At 29.4% G+C, this 21,273-nt stretch overlaps 1 protein-coding gene across 1 annotated transcript in view; it reads left to right on the top strand.

Annotated features, from left to right (window-relative positions):
• Cad96Ca (tyrosine kinase receptor Cad96Ca) overlaps nucleotides 1-21,273 on the top strand; it is a 348,405-nt gene that overhangs the window by 86,257 nt on the left and 240,875 nt on the right. The gene's annotated exons all lie outside the window — the stretch shown is intronic.

The raw sequence follows: 21,273 nt of genomic DNA, 5'->3' as shown, positions 1-21,273 counted from the left end.
CGACTACGAAGGTATGATTCCCCGCTTACATCCGGTGCAAAGCGAATGACAAGACCGCCGTTCTTCGGTTATTAACCAAGAATTCTACAGTTTTCCATCCGAAGACCGGCGTTCTGCTTATCGACTAGCTTCAGTATTTTGTCCTACTCCATGGATTGAGGAGGGACCCATACTGAAGTAATCATCCCACACGGAATCTCAGGAACGCTGACTGCCGCCAGATCGCTCCCCTCCCAAAGAGGACCAAGATGATTAACTGTGGATTTAAGGAAATCGACAGACTCCTTATTCTCACAGTTGATAACCTTGACCCCCTTGTAGGGGGCCGACTGGCCGAGTCTAACTTTGATGCGATTCCCCTCGTCTGAGATGAGGACGTCTCTACGATGACCCTCGATTTGCAACTATTAACCTGTACTGATCCGTCCATTGGGATCAGCCTTGTCAGGTCATCCCGAACTGTCCGTCGCACAGCATTGTCACCTTGCCTGGATGTGCAGGGTTTGTCTTTAGACTTGCTTGCTAGTTCACCGAGTTTTTGTGAAGCTAGAACAACTGCGGAAGTGTTATTCTTCCCTGTGTTGTCCTTCACACTATCCTTGATCACCACTGGCTCACAAGGTTTCTGCAAGGTGGCAGCTGCTGTGGAGTTCTCAGCTCCACAGTTACTAGCTCCTGCACTAACCTTGGTTGCCGATGCAGCAGATGTATGTGAGATAGTCGGCTGTGACAGCGTTGATTTCTTCGTTGCTGGCGGTTGCTACTCAGAACACTTCATCCTCTTCACCACTACGAGCGCAGTTGACCCATCACCATCACCTTGTTTAGGGGCTTTTAAGGAGGGGCGACGGAAGGGCTTGGGGAGGCAGCTGGTTTTCTGGGCCTGGTTTTTTACTTTTGTGGCTATTTCACAGCCTGTGCGGCTGTGATTTAGCCAGATCAACCGCGGGTAGAGCAGGAAGGCATTCTGCCGTCACTTCCATGCGGGGCTTCTAAGGAGGGGCGACGGAAGGGTTTGGGGTGGCAGCTGGTTTTCTGGGCCTGGTTTTTGACTTTTGTGGCTATTTCACAGCCTGTGCGGCTGTGATTTAGCCAGATCAACTGCGGGTAGAGCAGGAAGGCATTCTGCCGTCACTTCCATGCGGGTTACGACAGGATTCACTTCCTCACACGACGTGGGAATTTCATTAACCTGAAAATCCTTAATCGTTAAGTGAGGATATTTTCTTTCGAACCTCCTCACAAACTTTAGGTTCTTCCGAATTAATTTAAATTCCCTTTCGGTGATTGTTTTAGGGTCTTTATTCGCGAATCGCTTGCAAAACGATATCGTCCATTGATTCTTTACTTGCGGCATTTGTTGAAGTTGGAGGTTTTTGTGACTCATCCATGGTTGCGTAACACTCTCCGACAACTTCAGTTTTCAGTAGTTTTCCTCCACCTGGACATATTGGAGATACGACCTTGTCAGACAGAAGTGGCGACTCAGCTTGACCAGTGGAGGGAATAATAGTGGTGTCCATTATTCCTTCCTCATTGGTTAAGGTTGAGTCGTTCACATCGTCGACCTGTTCGCCCTCCACATTTTTAGTGGGAGGAAATTTTCCTCAATTTTAGAGAGGAGAACCATACTATGTCTGTTTTTTTATTATATTATATATTCTTTATTTGAGATCATAATTTTTTACAATTCATAAGTCCCGCGAAGCTTTTGGCTTAGAACATATTTTAACGCTGTTACAGTTCAGCTGTGATATTAATTTCAAATATTACATTATAAATACAACAAATATTTCAAAAATTTTAATATTTTATCATAAAAAACATTATATGCAGATGAAGTTATTGTGAATTTATAAAATATTCTTTTAACAATTTCTTTCTTTTAAATTTATTCCTTATTCCTATTAAGGACACTGGTATCGAGTTCATTATTGTGGGTAGGCTCACTTTTAAGGATTTTTTGCCATAGTCGTTTTTGAATCCTGGTACTTTGTATCTCCCTTCAGCTCGTCTTCGCGTGTTTTGAGTGTGGTCAATGGGTTCTAGCATACTTCTTTCTTCAAAAAATTCGTTAAGTGTTGTAGTTTTATATAGGTTGGCGATGCTTAATAACCCCAACTTTTTGTGTATACTGGTATTGTGATCCGTTTGAAATGGACGTGAAAACGTATTTTGACTACTATCACCATTTGTTATTCTATTATTGTGCGAAATTGAGTTTATATTGTTTTGTTGCCCTTGATGAATTATGGATCGATTGAAGCTTTTTTGTAGTATTTTTAGAAGGCTGTTTTGAGCGTTTTGTATCATTCTACAGTTCGATGCGTTGCCCCATGCTGTTATTCCGTGTCTGATGTACGATTCGGCCAGAGAGAAATAAGCTTGTTTTAGTACAGTATAAGGTTCGCAGAGACTTAAGTGATATAAAGCATATGACGACTTGCGAAGTTTCTTTCTGACATGTTCGATTTGGGGTTTCCATTTCAAATTGGAGTCTAAAAGTATACCCAGGTATTTAAACGTTTCTACGACGTTTATTTTAGTAGAACATGATTCAGTGCCTGATTGATATCCGTTGACATTTTTATGCAAGCACTCATAATCGTGGAAAATTGCAGATATTTCTGTAGGCGGAATATGTTTTGATCTAAAATGCATAAGTTTAGTTTTGGTGGCGTTGATAACTAACCCATTGTCAAGGCACCATCTGGCCAGTTTGTTTATTTCATTCTGCATTCTTGAATTAGCCGCCCGTATCTATTTGTCCGTAACTATTATCGCTGTATCATATGAAAACGTAGTGCTATCATTGAGCGAGTTAACCATACCGTTCGCATAAATTATGAAAAGTATGGGTCCAAGTTTAGAACCCTGTGGTACTCCATAGTCGGATCTGTATTGGTTACTGGTCGTGTTGTCTAATTTTACCTTGAAGCTTCGTAACATCAAGTAATGTTCGAACCACTTTAGACAGTGTCCTCTTATTCCACTTTTCTCCAGTATATTCAGCAGTTTTGAATGAGAGTATCGAATGCCTTACTGAAGTCTATAAACATGACTAGGCATTGTTTTTGTTCAGATAGATTTACGGCGATTTCGTTAGAAAAATGTCCTAGAAGTTGATTTATATTTTTTCCTTTTTGGAAACCATATTGATTTTTGTTTATAATATAATATTTAGTTATGAAACTGTTTAATCTTCTGACAACAATCTCCTCTAAAACCTTCTCAATGACAGGGAGTATGGATATTGGTCGGTAGTTTCCATAGTCCGATTTGTTACCACTCTTATAAATGGGTCGAATAATGGAGATTTGAAGCTTCTGTTTATAAGATCTGTTAATATTGGTGCTATATAGTCAGCATTTTTTTAATGTCCATTGCTCGAATACCGTCTGCACCCGCACTTTTTTTAGTATTTAGGCTTTTCAATATATTTTTAATTTCCAAAATGTTGGTGTTTTCTAAAAACATTGTGTTCAAAATTCTTGTTTGTGTACTTGGTAAGGTTTTGACGTCACACTTGTGTACGATATTTTCGACATTGTTTTTGAATTTCTGCGCGAAATTTTCGGTTATTTCAGCAATATTTCGATTTTCATTTCATCAATGCTACTATTCTTTCTCCCAATAATTTCATTAATTATTTTCCACGTCTCACGGATATTGTTTCTGTTATGAATGAATTGCTTATAGTAGTAAGAATTTTTGGCAAGTATTATTTTTTTATTTAATTTGTTGTTATAAGTTTTATATATTTTTTCGTTGACGGTATTTTTCTGTTTACGATATTTTTTGTATAGTTTATCACGTATGGTACCACATTTTATTAATTCTTCGCTTAGCCATGGTTGACCATTTCTATTTTTAAGTTTTACTTTCTTCGTTTCATTAGAATTCTCATAAATTTCGCAAAATATATTATAAATTTTTTCAAAAAGTTGGTTCGATCCATTGGTTTCTTCCACAATTTTAGTCCAGTCAACATTTTTGATTTGCTGATTTATTTTTGTATTATTGAGTTTAGTTTTTGTTGTAGCGACGACTTTCTTAACTACAACCGCTGCTTCCATCTCAACAGCATTAGTGTTATTTATCTCAATATGTCTTTCGAATGTTTTCTGTTCGAGTTTGTTAATCCTCGTTTCAAATTCACTCAATTTCCTGCTCTTCTCAATATCTCTTTTCTGTAGTTCAACGACCGGCGTACAGAAATAAGGCCCCAGGAAATAACACCCCAAATTGAAAATGAAAATAGGCCCCAAACAGGTATATGAAAAACAACAACAAAACTTTTGGGGTCTAATTTCGTCTTTTTGGGACCTGTTTTCATTTAACTGTTGGGGCCAAATTGTCTTCACCACAAGTAAATCGAAAATTTGAAAATCAAATTGGGGTCTAAATAATATTGGGGCCTAATTGAATTTTTCATTAGGGCCTTTTTGCACATGTTTGGGGCCTAAATATATTTTAGTGTTTAACAAAAACAAGAAATTGGGGTGCATTTTCTAAAGTTTTTATTAAGATATGATCAAAAAATGGGGTGCAATTTCGAAAACTTTATTAAGAAAAAAGCGAAAAAAATTAAAGGACTCAAAATAACAATAATTTTTAGTAATAATAAGCAAAAGTAAACACTTATTTCATAGAATTCAACAAATCATATGATAAGTAATAATAATTGTTAATAATTATTACTAATGTTGCAGATTTTGACAGTTGTGTAAAGGAAAAGCTGCCGACAAAATGTTTCAGCAACATTAAGAAAGTAAAAAAGATACACCTATTAACAATGTTTAATTTATATACCTCATCTTCCAGTGGGAGCATATTTGTGCATATAGCGTTTTCTTCACACACCATCCTATTTAAAAATGCTAAGGCATTTATTTTTCCTTTTTTACAGAGGAAGGAAGGGAAATATATTTAAAAAAATCGCGCGATTTTTTAAATATATTTTTCTTCAGCTACTCTCCTAATTCTGTTTGACTTGACTTGGAGAGAAAAAATATACTAAAAAAAATCGCGCGATTTTTTTTAAATATATTTTTTCTCTGCATTTCTTTCTAATTCTGTTTGACTTGATTTGGAGAGAAAAAAGTATATTTAAAAAATCGCGCGATTTTTTAGATATATTTTTTCTCTCCAAATCAAGTCAAAAAGAATTAGAAAGAAATGGAGAGTAGCTGAAGAAAAATATATTTAAAAAATCAAACAGATTTAGAAAAAAGGGAGAGTAGCTAAGAAAAATATATTTAAAAAATCGCGCGATTTTTTTTTAGTATACAGAATTAGGAGAGTAGCTGAAGAAAAATATATTTAAAAAATCGCGCGATTTTTTAAATATATTTTTTTTTCTCCAAATCAATTCAAACAAAATTAAAAAAAAATGGAGAGTAGCTGAAGAAAAATATATTTAAAAAATCGCGCGATTTTTTTAAATATATTTTTCTTCAGCTACTCTCCACTTTTTCTAATTCTGTTTGATTTTTTAAATTATTTTTTTTTCTTCAGCTACTTTCCATTTCTTTCTAATTCTGTTTGACTTGATTTGGAGATATGGAGTAGTTAAAGTCTGTCTCGGGTTTGTTTGGTTTTTGGTCAGACCGAAATTTGTCCACACCTTTTCGAGCATGAATGCTTCAACTATTTGATGGGGAGTTTTTGGAGCCGGCACAAATTTTTTGCTAACGTTGTGATACAAACTTCTTTGTATTTCGTTAAAATATATACTTTGTGATTCTTGCTGATACTATAAAAATATATACATACATATATGTATATAGAAATTGGTACAGAAATACTCACTTATCACAATGTTTCTGAAAAACATTACGAACGGTACTTGATACCGACGATCCACTTCCCAAAGATTTTGCGATTCCTACGCAATCGTCTTTAATTTTATTTAAAATTTTTATTTTTATCACATTCATAGACGCCTGCTAGTACACTTGAAAATAAGAGCTTGTTTCTAAGTGGCTTTAACATGCTTTAACATGCATAAAAAAGTACAGTCATAATTAGTTACATATTACAAACTATTGAATGAATATCTTTAAAAATATTTTTTGAAATTACACCCCAAATTTAGGGCTTCATTTACACCCCAAATTTAAGTGAATAAATATTTTGGGGCGTGAATGCATACTTTGGGGCCTAATTGCATTTTCGTTGTTTGGGGTGATAATGCATTTTGCAAATGCACCCCAATTACAAAACTGCATTTTGGCCCCAATGAAATTTTGGGGCATAATTGCAATATTTTTTTGGGGCCAAATTTCCTAGTTTGGGGCCTTTTTGTACTGGGGCAATTTTTCAAATTGTAAAAACACCCCAAAAATTGGGGTCCATTTTCATTCCCGTTTGGGGCGTTATTTCTTGGGGCTTTATTTCTGTACGCCCAACGACCTGAGATGATATGTTTGAGAGAGTATCGTTTATCTTATTGAGACTGCTATTGATGTTTTCAATCATGTTGTTGTTGGTGACAGACATAACATTCATATTGGATATCATTTGCTGCATGGCAGATTTTATTTCTCCCATGTCAGTTTTAAGCTCTGCATATTGTGCGTTGATATGCTCAGTTGGGATGTTATTGTTGTTTATGATATCTGATGTAGTACCTTCTCTAAAACGTTTTCTGTTATTGTTGTTGTTAGGAGAGTCTGGGTAGGAGATCCCTACCTGGATAACCTTTGGTCAGTCGCAGTTTCCCGTTCGCAAAAAGTCGTGTAGAACGGAGTTCTGCTAGTCCGTTCAGGATGTCATGTCTGGTATCAAGAAATTGCTACCTAAGCCCCTGCATTGCGTCAAGATTGTTACCCCTGACAGGGGAACTCGTTAGAAGTTTGACAGTACTCGTTAGAAGTTTGACAGTACTACTTTGTGCTCTAAGCGCAAAGTTGTACTTCAAAGTAGTAAAGAAATTCTAACGTATGCAAATTTTTGAAAATTAATGAAACGAAAACAAAACTTAAGTTTGATTTTTAAATAAAACACCATTGTTGTAGTTTTGATATTTTAAAACAACTAATTTATTAGTGGCAGGGTTCGCCAAGGGGTAAGGCATGGAAGATCAGTTCCCTTGTTTTTTGTTTGTGGATATTCTCCACCGAAGTTATTTTTCAAAGCCTTTTTAAATCCAAATATCAATCGTCGGCTCGAAATATAAGAGTGACCAAAGAAAAAACCACAATAAAAAGTTTTTCTTATGCAATCTCGAATAACCCCAACGAAAGTGTTTGCAAAACAAGACAAACCCTCTCATAGTTATGAGTCGTTGAATTACAACGAAGGCTGTATAATAAAACTTTTGTTGGTCTGGTTATTACAGTAAAAATCGCACATACAACCGCGCCAGCGTGTTTTATTCAGAACATTGGTGGCGTTGTATTATTAGGATAGATGTTGCAATTTTGTTTTTGACCATAGATATGAAATAAGCATTTTGTTTAAGTTATTCTTCAGATATCATTCAATTGAATAAAGTTTGGAAACGGCATACACGAGATTTATTACTGGCGCAGTCGAAAAGGATAGTTTTTTGTGTGCAGTGTTCCCAGTGAATAACTAATAAAAATAATGTAATAATCCTTTGAAAACCAGTAAAAAATTCTTTGAAAAAAACTAAAAGGAAGAATCAAAGTAATTAGTGAAAAGGTGTAAGAGGAAACATAAACTAATAGCTAGTGTTAAAGTCAGACTTGAGTTAAATTACGCTTTTTATTGACCCATGTTTTGGTCCTTAATTATCCAATGAAATGTATGCGCTACGGTTTATTACAACCTTGGATTAGCGGCTTTGACATTTCAACGGGTAATTAGTATTCAGTTGTTTTGCCGCCACCTTTAAGCATTATTGTGTATCTCTCGGTCAGTCGGACAGACAACACGCAAGTGCATAGAAAGGCATATTGTTGCTAAAGGTAATATTGTTTACCACAACCAATCAAACCTGTAAAGCAGTTTAATTATTATTTATAAGAAGAACTATTGTTTTATTTGTTCTATTATTTGCATAAATGAAATACTCGAATAAAAAATTAAATGAAAAGAAAATATAAAATTTGAGCTACATAAAAAAAATTTAAACTTATTACTGAAAAGAAGAAAAGCAAACATTAAAAAGAAACTAATCACAACATCAATAAAAAGAAACTCACGTCGATTTCGCCTTTATCTACATACATATAGAAAACAAATACCAAACAAATAATTTATTCCTAAACTATATCATAAAAGTGTGAATGAAGAAAGACAAGCAATCACCTAGACTACAATAACGAAGCAAGTAATCAACTCAGAAGGAGTAAGTTATGATTTTTTGTATAAAGATTTTAAAAAGTAATTTGCGTAAATAAAAAAGTAATTGAAGAAAATAATACTGTGAAAAAGATACGTAATTTAAAAAGTACTTGAAGAAAAATATTGTGAACAATGGTTCAAAATAGAGTAAAATATTTGACAATGTTACCATCGTTTGATGGCAGCTTTAAAAATTTACATTCATTCATTTATTGATCTTGTGAATATTAGACACATACGACGATGTATCTATGGGTATATTTTTGGACATAATAAAATTAAAGCTAGTTGGTCAAGCCAAAGACATAATAACCATTTGACGTCATGGGCAGCACTTAAGACAGCGCTAAAAATAATTTTGGAGATAGATTATCAATAGAACAAATTTATGATCAAATTCGGTGACTTAAGCTCAAAACTAACACAAAAAAGTGTTTTGATGAAATAACGTCCACACTCAGCCGGCTTAATATAATATCCTATATCAAAATCATGTAGGTTATGATGCTATCATAGCCGTCAATAAAAGAACAGCACTAGATATCTTCAAAAATAAGCCCACATAACCAATGCGTTCCATAATTATTTGTCGGAATCCGACTAATATCGAAGATGCTATGAAAATACTATATGATGCCAATTATGTCTATTATAACCCAAACCCAGATATAATTTAAAATGAAAAGTCTAACAAAGACCAAGGAAACAATTTCACAGATAAATCTTATAACCAGAATTCGAATTCAGACCGAAATAATCCTAAAAATAATAGATTTTCAGCCATTTTCTGTATGTCGAAAGAAGAATGTGTGCGAATGAAAAACGCCCAAACTTTAGTTTTCGAAATAGTTTTACCTTTGCTTTTGCTTCAAAACAAAAAACAAATTTGAAAAACACAAGAGTTTGGACGTGTTTCTTTCGCACACTTTCTTTCGACATACAGAAACAGGCTGTTTATAATCAGAATCCAAATTACCAACATCGGAACGATAATAATGATCATCCTGGTGCTAACCAACCGGATAATGATAGATCGATTCCGATGGAAGTAGAAAATGTTAAGCTGGACAGTTTAACACACTCGTCCACATAATGATAGGGAAATGTAAATTCCTATTGGACACGGGTCCAACGAATTCCTTAGCCAACCAGAAATTTTCCTTTAATTGAATTAATTGAGCTATCATGACCTAAGGAGTTTTGTATTGAAAAAGTGATATCTAGCGAATACAATACAAAACTCCTTAGATCATGATAGCCCAATTAATTCAATTAAATAAAACTCTCACAAATAAATGACCTTCATCCTAATAAGACAACAACTAAATAATAACGTTTTCCATCCAACAAAAATTGTAAAATTAAAAAATCAAATAACAATGAATGTATTAAATAACGAACACACTGTCACCAAAAAGGCGATTGTTAATGCTTTCAGTGAATTCGGTGAAACTTTTGAATTTTTTATATAATTTTAACAATGAGTATGAACGTCTAATAGGTAATGATATTTTACGAAAGTATAAAGCAACTATAGATTTTGAAAGTAATTACATGCTATTAAATGGAAAAAGAATTCCATTATATTTCGATGCAAGGAGGAAAGTCATACTGAATATATTTCCGGGGAACACCTCTATAAAATTCCACCTTGTTCTTATAACTCAAATATTCTAATAACATTTTTACAAAAAATCCTGAAGACATAATATTCAACGAAGGCTTATATAGTTGCAAGGATAATGAGAAAAAAATTAAAATATGTAACAAAACAGATCAGAAGCTTTTGGTAGATATAGAAGAATTATTATGTATTGAAGAAGTTAGTGAAATACAGAACTTTAAAAAAGATCCGGGTGTGGAAGTCAATAAGGGCAGTATTGACCCACATTTTATAATATACAAAATATTAGAACCGAGCATTTGAATTCTGAAGAAAGAAATCAATTAAGTAAACTCCTAGTGGATTTGCAAGAAATATTCCCAAATAATGAAAAGTTATATATAAACATAGTATAATTACGTAATCCCAATAAAGAGCAAAATATACAGGCATCCCTACATCCATAAGGAGGAAATCCAAAGACAAATAACAGAAATGTTGCAAAATAGTTTTATTGCACCGAGCAACAGTCCTGATTGGGTGGTACCCAAGACGCCATAATTATCCGACTCCAAATATAACTTGATCTTAAATATGGCTTTCATCAAATATATGTTGAAAACAAAGATAGAGCTAAGACTGCTTTTTCAGTTGACAATGGTCATTCTGAATTTAATAGCATTCCATTTCGATTGAAAAATGCCCCGAACACTTTTCAACGATTTGTCGATAACATTCTTAGAGAGAATGTATCAAAAAAAGAATGTATCGTGTACATGGATGATATAATAATATTTTCAATTGGTTTAAAATAATACATTAAAAATTTGAAATCTGTGTTGTTAAAATTTAGATATGCAAGACTTAAGGTACAAATAGACAGATGTGAATTTCTAGGAAAAGAGATAAAATTCCTTGGTTATCATGTTTATGAGAAGGGAGTGTTTCCTAACAAAAAGAAGGTAGAGATAATAAATAACTTTCCACTTCATAAAACAGAGAAAGGCATAAAACCATTCTTAGGTAAGATCGGTTATTACCAAAGATTCATACAAAATTACGCTCATATAGCAAAACCAATGCTAATATATCCAGAATTTTATATACTATTCAATAACGACAGGTGCTAGTAACGTAGCTATAGGAGGAGTTATGTCTCAAAATGACAAACCCATCTAGAACCCAAAACGAGCATGAAATTTAGTATTCAACCGTAGAAAAAGAATGTTTAGGAATTATGTGGTGCCTTAAACAATTTAGACCTTATATCTATGGAAGAAAAAATAAATTATATACAGATCACAAACTCCTTGTCTGGCTGAACAAGATAAAAGAAAAAATTCTAAATCAATGAGGTGGAGGATGCAAATAAGCCAGTATGATTACGAAATATACAACAAAAGGGGACACTTAAACAAAGTAGCCGACTGTTTAGGTCGAATAGAAATTCGTAATGTTGATGACCATGAGCCAGAGACAATAATAAATATTAGTAGAAGACCCATAAGTTTCTTTAAGAACCAAATTATTATAGAAAATATATGTTCAGGATCAGCATCTATAAAAACAATAAAATTTCACAACTCAAACCGGAAACCTATTAAAGCCAACGACTTCGACAATGATACTTTTAAAACCGTTATTTCAAATCACTTTTATGAAGGTATACGCAACGTAATTTATTTGACTAAAGAATTATTTGAAATTTTTGAATATATTCATCGAGAATTTTATAAGGAATTAAAAATAACTATATTTTTAAATAAATTAATTGACGTGCTAGACGAGGATACTTACATAATATAATATCAGCAGAACATTCCAGAAATAATCATAGAGGTATAGATAAAAATTGTCGCAAATTAAATGCACATACTACTACCCAAAATTTAGAGAAAAATATCGGAATTTTATGAACTCAGTTCATAAGTAACTGTGAGATTTGCAGTTTAGCTAAATATGAAAGAAGCCCTCAGTCATACCATACATGATTTCAGAAACTCCAAAAGCGCCCAACGAAATTATTCATATGGATGTATTTTACTCTATCAGTAAATCCCTTTTTATCACAATGATATATAAGTTCTCAAAGATTGCCCTTATTACTAAAATAGAAAATAGATCAGATTCCGAATTCAGGAAAGCTATTTTGAGATACATCAGTACATACGGACACATAAAAAGATTATAACTGACAATGAACTGGAAATAAAATCCAAGGGAATTAATACATTTTAAAAGATAAAAATAAAATATAATTTTACATCAAGGTAAAAACATGACAGTAAGTGTGATGTGGAAAGACTCCATTATACAATAAATGAACATCGAAGAATTTTAAAACCTATTGATTTGATTTTGTGAATGGCATGATAAATTTGAATCAATATAGTGATATATACGAAAAACTCCTAAAGAAAGACCAACTTAAAATCGCAAAATTAAATGAGAGTAGAAACGATGACATATCTATTGACGACGGCGTTAATTATATCAAGGAGACGTAAGAAGGAAAAATTATATTGAACTTAGGAAGATAGTAGGAAGTAAGGTTGACGATAATCATTAAAAGGATGAAAATTTCAATTATATATATTACAAAACACGTGAAGAAGATGAAACGTATTAGATACTGATAAAAATAAACATAATATTACATACTATTAACTTTTCCCAAATAAATTCGCTTATATTTGTAGAAATGAAACTGACACTGGAACTTATATTCCTTTCCTATCGTATGCGATGGCGAAATTAGAAATAGTTGAATTTGACAGAAATGAAGGATGTTTGCCCATCAAGGCTGCAGAGAAGAAGCTAATAGATGATTATATCAAGATATTACACAACGTGAACATCACCGAATTAGAAGTAGCTAAACTTACAGTCGAGGAAAATGTCTATTTATTGTATAAAACACTGTAGAGTATATGGCCCATTGGGTCGTCTACTGTAGAGTAGATGGTCACGTGGTCGTCTACTGTAGAGTAGATGGCCCATTGGGTCGTCTGCTGTAGAGTAGATGGCCCATTGGGTCGTCTACTGTAGAGTAGATGTCCCATTGGGTCGTCTACTGTAGAGTAGATGTCCCATTGGGTCGTCTACTGTAGAATAGATGGCCCATTGGGTCGTCTACTGTAGAGTAGATGCCCCATTGGGTCGTCTGCTGTAGAGTAGATGGCCCATTGGGTCGTCTACTGTAGAATAATTGGTTTATATTTTTGTTTGTTTGAAAACCATATTGGTTTTTGTTAATGATTTTGTATTTTGTTAAGAAACTAGTCAGTCTTCTAACGACAATTTCTTCCAGTACTTTTTCGAGAACGGGTAAAATAGAGATCAGCCTATAGTTACCATATTCAGATTTGTTTCCTCCTTTAAAAATGGGTCTTATTATTGATGTTTTAAATGCTTGCGAGACTGATGATTCGCGTAGGCTATCATTTACAAGTTTTGTTATTATTGGCGTGATAATATTTGCATTGCATTTAAGGTCTATGGCTCTTACGTTATCCGTTCCTGGACTCTTGCTTGTATTTAGCGTTCTGAGAATTTCATTTATTTCGGGTTCTGTGGCGTATTCAATAAATATTGAGTTTGGTACGACTCGTTCAACACTCGTGTTTAAAGTTGTAATATCACATTTGTGGAGTATATTCATTACATTTTGGTTGAAGTTAATGGCGAAGTTATCAGCTATGTCTTTGAAAGTCTCACTGTTAAAGCTTGATTTTATTTTCTCATCTATATTACTGACTTTCTTTCCGATAATTTTGTTTATTACTTGCCATGTTCCACGTATGTTGAAACGTATAGAAACGATCATTTTTGGCTTTCATTATTTGTTTGTTTAGTTTGTTGTTAAAGGTTTTATATATAGTTTCGTTAGTTTTATTTAGTTTGTTTTTGAACCACTTTTTATAAAGTTTATCTCTTGTATCACATAGCTTTAGTATATTTTCAGAGAGCCATGGATATGGGTTCCGTTTCTTATATTTTGGCCGAGTAATTTTTGAGTTTTCATATATGTCTGAGAACGTATCGTTAATGTTATTGAAAAGATCATTTGTATTTTTGGATCTAATGATTATATCTTCCCATTTAACTTTTGAAATTTGAAAGTTTACTTTTCGACTGCTAATTGTGTGTGTTAGATCAGTCTGCGTATTTTCCTTTATAATGGATTTTGATTCATTTATACATCCCAGTAGAGCATGATGATCAGATATTTCAGATGTTACTACAGCAGCGTAGGCTTCTTCAAGTTTTCTATCCCATCTAATAAAAAGGTGGTCAATACAAGTTTTGGATACCGAATTTTCATCTTCACGAGTTGCTTTTGATATCATGCATCGTAACCCATTGGATGTCGTTAGGCTTAAGTAGTTTGACGTCTTTGTATTTTGTTTGGTAATGTCGATGTTTATGTCACCTATCATTATGATTTTCTTTTTTATTTATTATTGTCTTTTTAGGACGAAGGCCATTATTTATGAAAGTCTTTAATTAATTAATTGGATTAATCGAGCTAATATGGCCTAAGGAGTTTTGTATTGAAAAATGAATTCTAGCGAAATACCACACACTCAACCATTACGCTACGATCGTTTCGCCTGGTGGTTTAAGCCAGGCTCATCAGGCGTATTTGAATGCTAATGGCTAGAAGACAAAGGCTGATTTTGATAACTTCTATTTATACAAACATTTTTACAATTTTGTAATTATGAAGTATTTATGGAAGTCTTTTTCTTTATCAAGTCACCCTAGTGTCTTGTCTAGGAATCATTTTCTCAATACATACACATATACAATCGAAGGGGGGTTTCCTTCATGAATTGTAATGCCTTCAGTTTTTGAAGTTTTGGATATCATGTCGACTAGTTTTGTTGATATGATACATTGGCATCATGTCGACTAGTTTGTTGATATGATACATTGGCAGTGGCTTAGAACGCTGAGATCTCGACAACATTGTCTGTTTGTTGGAGAGGACCCAGGTTCAAACCTCAGCCGGGGCAGCCGGGCTCTGCTGTGAAGATTTTTATTTATTATTGTCTTTTTAGGACGAAGGCCATTATTTATGAAAGTCTTTAATTAATTAATTGGATTAATCGAGCTAATATGGCCTAAGGAGTTTTGTATTGAAAAATGAATTCTAGCGAAATACCACACACTCAACCATTACGCTAAGATCGTTTCTTTTTGGGTGCAATATTGTTTAATATTTGTTCCAACTCATTTAGGAAAAGTGAGATACTTTTGCTAGGAGGACATATTGCCAAAACTGTAAGACCTTTATTCGCAAATTCAATTTCGATTTTCAATACTTCTGCGGATTGCGCCTCTATAGACATATTAGTGAATTTAATTTTTTCATTTATATATATGGCAACTCCTCCGCCTTTTCCTTCTCTGTTGAGAAATATAGAGTTAAATCCATCAGTTGAATAAAATGAGTTTTCATCATCCTTAATATTGGTTTCACAGAATATTATTAATTGTATCTTATCTATTATTTTTATTGTTTTCGCCAAAAAAGATTGAAAATTTTTTCTTAGTGATCGAATATTCAGGTGGATCACTGACAAAGCATTATTTAGACGATGTTTTTGAAGCTAATTAAAATTGCTAAGTTTTTCTTCGGTATATTCCATTCTTTTATCTTATAGTTTATGAAAATGTAATAGTTCAGTTTTTGAATTCAGTAATTCAATTTTTTTTTATTTATTAAAAAAGTTTAAATAATTTTTTTGGTTGAACCAATTTATTGATATATCTATCTTTTTTTTTTCTTAAAAAAAAGTTAAAAAAAGCCTGTTTATTTATGTTTATTTTCTTGTTTATGATTTTTTCTTTAACTTCGAAATAGCACTTGGAATAATTAACGGAAATCAAGAAATATTCATTGTGATGTTGATATCAATTCAATATCTGATGCATGGTTGATTATTATTTGTGTTGATGCTTCATTCTTTTTCGCATAAATGCGACCATCTTTAACCCATACGTAGCGCCATCCATTTTCTTTGGCTTTTGTTTTAGCCATCCATAAGATGCGCCTGTTGTCAGCTGTCAACTCATCATTTACATAGATGAATCTATTCGTTGGGTTGTCGTTTGCCTCATCAAGAATATTTTCATCAACTCGGTGCCTTTTTAATTTACTTATCACCTCTTTCTTTTTCTTCAGTGAAGAGAACTCCACAATGATTTTGTTTTTGGCTTTGATGCTATATGCATTATCAATGTGAGCAGCATTAGGATTGTTTGTCTCAATGTTCTTTTCTAACAATTTCTGCTCTAATCGTCTCATCCTTGTCTTCATTTCACTTATACGTTTGTTCTTCTCACTGTCTTTGTGTTGGAGTTCAACGACCTGAGTTGACAAATTGGTGTAGAATAGATGGCCCATTGGGTCGTCTACTGTAGAGTAGATGGCCCATTGGGTCGTCTACTGTAGAGTAGATGGCCCATTGGGTCGTCTACTGTAGAGTAGATGGCCCATTGGGTCGTCTACTGTAGAGTAGATGGCCCATTGGGTCGTCTACTGTAGAGTAGATGGCCCATTGGGTCGTCTACTGTAGAGTAAATGGCCCACACGTTCGTCTACTGTAGAGTAGATGGACCACTGGATCATCTACTGTAGAGTAGATGGCCTACTGGGTCGTCTACTGTAGAGTACGGAGGCCCAGAGGGTTACCCACACGGTAATTGGTGAAAAATTTCTATAGAAAAGAGAAAAAGAGGACTTATAAATATTGTAGGAAGTACATTGAAAATTATTTCGGGAACAATGGATGAAGAAGATACACAACAAATAATGGAATCTTTAAGAAAGAATAAATACGGACACATCGAATTTAATTGAGGAAAACAATAACACGTTAGGATCAATAAAGAACTACAAGCTCAAATAGAGAATCTAAAGCAGAATATAGAGAAAGAGTAATACAAAAAAATCGTATCCTCAATACTCAGGCAAAAGATAATTTCCATAATATGAAAATCGTATTTCAGATACATAACGACATAAATTCTTTGTTACATTTCATTGATACCATAGAGGAAGTCATTTTGACGAGTAGATTAGGCATATTAAGAAGAAATATACTGACGGACAAAGAAAATTATTTAGTTAGGTCAACGGACGAGTTTAGAGAAATAAAAATAACTTCCTTAATATTTGGAAATGAAATCATTTTGACATTCCTAATGCCACGTTTCGGTACTCAAATTTTCGAAAACTATGTTTTGGAGCCATTGATGAATGAAAATAATAAAAGCTTATGATTAACAAATAATGAAATACTTTTAGATAATATGAAAAATATTTATAGGACATCACCTAAGGATAACAAAGTTAAAAACCTTGTAGTTATTAATGATAAATGTATTGAAAAGATATTTATATTATATTATATTATATTATATTATATTATATTATATTATATTATATTATATTATATTATATTATATTATATTATATTATATTATATTATATTATATTATATTATATTATATTATATTATATTATATTATATTATATTATATTATATTATATTATATTATATTATATTATATTATATTATATTATATTATATTATATTATATTATATTATATTATATTATATTATATTATATTATATTATATTATATTATATTATATTATATTATATTATATTATATTATATTATATTATATTATATTATATTATATTATATTATATTATATTATATTATATTATATTATATTATATTATATTATATTATATTATATTATATTATATTATATTATATTATATTATATTATATTATATTATATTATATTATATTATATTATATTATATTATATTATATTTATATTATATTATATTATATTATATTATATTATATTATATTATATTATATTATATTATATTATATTATATTATATTATATTATATTATATTATATTATATTATATTATATTATATTATATTATATTATATTATATTATATTATATTATATTATATTATATTATATTATATTATATTATATTATATTATATTATATTATATTATATTATATTATATTATATTATATTATATTATATTATATTATATTATATTATATTATATTATATTATATTATATTATATTATATTATATTATATTATATTATATTATATTATATTATATTATATTATATTATATTATTATATTATATTATATTATATTATATTATATTATATTATATTATATTATATTATATTATATTATATTATATTATATTATATTATATTATATTATATTATATTATATTATATTATATTATATTATATTATATTATATTATATTATATTATATTATATTATATTATATTATATTATATTATATTATATTATATTATATTATATTATATTATATTATATTATATTATATTATATTATATTATATTATATTATATTATATTATATTATATTATATTATATTATATTATATTATATTATATTATATTATATTATATTTAATTATATTATATTATATTATATTATATTATATTATATTATATTATATTATATTATATTATATTATATTATATTATATTATATTATATTATATTATATTATATTATATTATATTATATTATATTATATTATATTATATTATATTATATTATATTATATTATATTATATTATATTATATTATATTATATTATATTATATTATATTATATTATATTATATTATATTATATTATATTATATTATATTATATTATATTATATTATATTATATTATATTATATTATATTATATTATATTATATTATATTATATTATATTATATTATATTATATTATATTATATTATATTATATTATATTATATTATATTATATTATATTATATTATATTATATTATATTATATTATATTATATTATATTATATTATATTATATTATATTATATTATATTATATTATATTATATTATATTATATTATATTATATTATATTATATTATATTATATTATATTATATTATATTATATTATATTATATTATATTATATTATATTATATTATATTATATTATATTATATTATATTATATTATATTATATTATATTATATTATATTATATTATATTATATTATATTATATTATATTATATTATATTATATTATATTATATTATATTATATTATATTATATTATATTATATTATATTATATTATATTATATTATATTATATTATATTATTATATTATATTATATTATATTATATTATATTATATTATATTATATTATATTATATTATATTATATTATATTATATTATATTATATTATATTATATTATATTATATTATATTATATTATATTATATTATATTATATTATATTATATTATATTATATTATATTATATTATATTATATTATATTATATTATATTATATTATATTATATTATATTATATTATATTATATTATATTATATTATATTATATTATATTATATTATATTATATTATATTATATTATATTATATTATATTATATTATATTATATTATATTATATTATATTATATTATATTATATTATATTATATTATATTATATTATATTATATTATATTATATTATATTATATTATATTATATTATATTATATTATATTATATTATATTATATTATATTATATTATATTATATTATATTATATTATATTATATTATATTATATTATATTATATTATATTATATTATATTATATTATATTATATTATATTATATTATATTATATTATATTATATTATATTATATTATATTATATATAATTATAAGATGTTGTAAAAGAGATCGGATTTGGTCTTTTAATTGTATATATATATATATATATATATATATATATATATATATATATATATATATATATATATATATATATATATATGAAGATCATATATTTATAGAAGAAACTACAATTGTTCAGTCAATATAAATAATCAATTATTTATAAATCAAAATGAAATTGTTACTGATCATTATATAAGTCCCCGATACTTAATACGAATAGAAACTGAAAAGTATACTGAAGAATTATCTTTAAATTTTATAAATATGGAAAATGTGGAGATTATAATAATATACTGTTGTACACAACGATCTTTGTTGTACTCACTGGTTCGATTGTAATACTTGCACAATATATAAAAAAGTACGTGATAATTAAAAACAAAAATGCTCGAGAACGGAAACATTGACAATCGATGGGGGAGTTACGGTATCAACATTACAATACCCACTGTAACCAGCATTTTTTAAAGAAGAATTAAATAAGAAACCAAATCTGCGAAAGTGTTGCATATCAAAACAAAGGAATTCAAATGAAAAGAAAGATCAACAGCAAATAGCTACCCAAGTGGCAATACTTATAAAACAAACAAAGAAACTCAAATCAGCAACAATGTCGCAGAACAAGAAATAAGAAACAGCAAATAGCCATTCAAGTGGCAATACATTAATGAAGTTTACAATAAGATACTCACACAAACAAAGACCAATCCAAAATGGTCAAAATGCAAGCGAAGCTTTCTGACTATCGATATGAAATAAGTATTTAGTTTTAAGTTAGTCCTTATGTACCACTGATTGAATAAAATTTGGAAACGGCATACTCGAGTTTTATTACTTTTAACCCCGAATCGAATGACAACGTAAAAAAACCGTTCCTTCATCGTGCTGTTAGCTATTGTTTATTCCTTTACGCGGTCCTAGCTTCCAGGAAAATGAATTTTTTAGCCAAATTTTTGAGCTTTGTTAAAAAACACTTCATTTGGCCGATAGCCCTAGTTGCTGGTGCTTTTTTATTATAATTTTTAATTGTAATAAATATTTTTAAAATAAAAAAATAGTCGTACTATCTGGTAAACTACAATAGTTCGCGTATTGTAATAGTGCAAACCTTGGGTTTATCTTGCTTAATTTTTTTTTACTTTCGCTATAAATGTATACACATATCGACGCCTCCAAACAATAGTATGCTAAGTCGACTTAGCATGTTTTCAAGTTCTTTACATTTTTATATTTAACGTCCTTTAACTTAAATTCTGTCAAATTTTGGTAATAATCGGACAATCCGAACAGAAGTTATAAACAAATATTTACTTAGCATAGTACTGAAGGTCAAAGAAATTTCCAAACTTTTAGAGCTTGTCCAGCAAAACTCACTGTTCAGAATTAGCAAACTATTAATTGGAGGTGTCGAACGTCCTTTAACTTAAATTCTGTCAAATTTTGGTAATGATCGGTCAATCCGAACAGAAGTTATAAACAAATATTGACTTAGCATAGTACTGAAGTTCAAAAAAATGTCCACACTTTGAGAGCTTC

The sequence above is a fragment of the Musca autumnalis genome, unplaced genomic scaffold, assembly GCF_047663935.1.
Source record: "Musca autumnalis isolate F117 unplaced genomic scaffold, ASM4766393v1 scaffold_1, whole genome shotgun sequence".
Lineage (NCBI taxonomy): Eukaryota > Metazoa > Arthropoda > Insecta > Diptera > Muscidae > Musca > Musca autumnalis.
Note: the sequence above shows the minus strand (reverse complement) of the source record. Positions and strands in the feature narration are given on the sequence as shown.